This window comes from Scomber scombrus, chromosome 21 (genome assembly GCF_963691925.1).
Source record: "Scomber scombrus chromosome 21, fScoSco1.1, whole genome shotgun sequence".
NCBI lineage: Eukaryota > Metazoa > Chordata > Actinopteri > Scombriformes > Scombridae > Scomber > Scomber scombrus.
In genome coordinates, this window is record NC_084990.1 from 24,913,635 (window position 1) to 24,916,134 (window position 2,500).

A 2,500-nucleotide genomic window follows, 5' to 3' on the forward strand; every position below is an offset into this window, starting at 1 on the left:
GGAGACACGAAGATACTTTCATGTGTTTTTGTCTTTAATGCACGAAAACTCATCAACGAGATGTGAGACCTTTATTTAGGCTTTATGTGATGTACGATCTGGTGTGTACGATGTTATTATTGTAAAGGAGGGAAATATTAGTTTTTATAAATCCGTCGCTGTGTGTATTTATGGCCTGAGTCTCTGCTGGATGTTTGTGTTGCAGTAAAGTTCTTTATTGTTCAGCTTCAGTGTTTCTCTGACTGACGGAAGCCTGAAAGCTTCTGTGTGTGAACCAGGCGGGGAGTTCTGGTCCTCTGAAATGAGGCCAACCAGGAAGTAAGTTAAAACTGCATTCTATAAAAAGGCCACCAGGGGGCGACCGTTTTGGTGTCAAAAGGACTTCCGTCTCTATACAAGTCAATGGAGAATTCACCAACTTCTCACTTGATTTCTAACCTCAGTAAACGTTTTCAAAATGTGTTTATGGTCTCAATCGCTAGTTTAAAGCCTTCTTCAATGCAGTATGATGTTCATTTGGGACATTTTGGCCTCCCTGATTTTATATGTGACGATAAAGCAGGGTATGCATTAGGGCGTGGCTACGTGGTGATTGACAGGTTGATTGGTTCACAGGTTCAGGAGGGCGCCTCATGCTCCTCCTGATGCCCATATAAGTAGAATCCCTGTTTTTATTTTTCCCAGCATGCACCTGAAATTTTCAAGATGGGGCTGCTCAAATCCGATACTATTGGCCTCCGAGCAGCAGTCCACAAACCAATGGGTGATGATGTATGTATACAGTAAGTTGTTGGGACAACACCATGAGCATCTCTCTGCTGTCACAGCCTCTAACTCACAGCATGGCCTCTCTCTCTCTCTCTTTCTCTTTCTCTTTCTCTTTCTCTGCAGCTTCACCGGTTTAACTTTGCCTTTCATTGTTTCTGTCGTTGGTTTGTTTTTGGTTTTATATTTTTTTTCTTTTATATTTTTTAGTTTTTATTGCTTTTGCCTGATTATATGTTATCTTATTGTCTTTGTGTTTTAATGTTTGAAGGTTTTTATGGTCTTTTTATTTCTGTGAAAGGTGCTAAACTAAATAAATTATTAATATTATTATTATTCTTATTTTTTTATTTTTTTTATTTTTCATGTTTATTTATTTATTTATTTTGAACCTAAACATGATAAACAACCTATAAAACAAATTGTGTCACAGTGAATTCTGTTAAGCAGTAAAACATTTAAATAACCATTTATAATATAATATAATATAATATAATATAATATAATATAATATAATATAAATAATATAATATAAATAATAATAATTATTATCCATCATAAACTATCTTCTCTGTTTCAGATATGAAGTGTTTTAGTGATGAAGAGGATCCGGAGCTTCATCTTCCTCTCTGAGACGTTTCTGCCTGCAAGTCTCAGTTTGACCAGAAGAGGGCGACAGAGTCCACAACATGGTGAGTCTCCAGTCTGATGGGTTATTATTTATTATTTATTATTTATTATTTATTCTGATAGTTTCCTGCAGAGTTGAACACATGATGAAGTTTATCAGCAGCTCATTTTACACACTGAGATAAAAACAGATATTTATATTTATATTTATATTTATATATATATATATATATCATCACTGTTTGATTGTCTATATGTAGTTTTAATGGCTGATATTTTGCTTATGTAGTTATATTATTATATATTTACATTATCACAAGAAGATCTAACAACACAAACAAATAATAATAATAATAATAATATATAATCTTTTTATTTCTTCATACTTTGGTTTCTAACATTTCAGTTTGTGTTTATTATTATTATTAATTGTTAATAACAACTAATAATAATTTATTTCACATAATGAGAAAAAACCATAAAGTCTGTTAAAAGTTTGATTTTTGTACTTTATTAATTATCATGAATAAAAAACAGTAAAAACAAAATATAATGAAATCGTTTGATTTTTAAATAAATAATGCATTTTATTTAAAGGAACCTTACAAAGCTCATAAAACACAACAACATCAAACAATATAAATCAGGTAACATTTAGTGCAAAGATAAAGAATAAATATGAATGTGACTATAAAGCATCAGTACAATAAATAAACAAGAACATGATGCATAGTTAGTGTGAGACAGAGGATGCTGCTCTATAGGAGCGATTTCAGGGATTTAAAGGTGGAAACAGAGTCAGAAGTGTGAATGTCTGGTGGGAGAGATCCTGAGGGGGGGGGGGGGGGCAGATCAGCTGAAGGGTCTGGACCCCATGATGGTAGTTAAGTTGGCAGATGGAGCAAAGAGCTGGTTGGTAGAAGAGGATCAGAGAGTTCAGGAAGGTGTGTAGATGTGAATCAGTTCAGAGAGATATGATGTTCCTCCAGCAGAGGGCGCCATGCTCACATATAATGGGTTATAGTGTTATTATTATTTCTTCTCCTTCTTCTTTATTATTATTATTATTATTTATTATTTGTTATCAACATTATCATTATTTTTT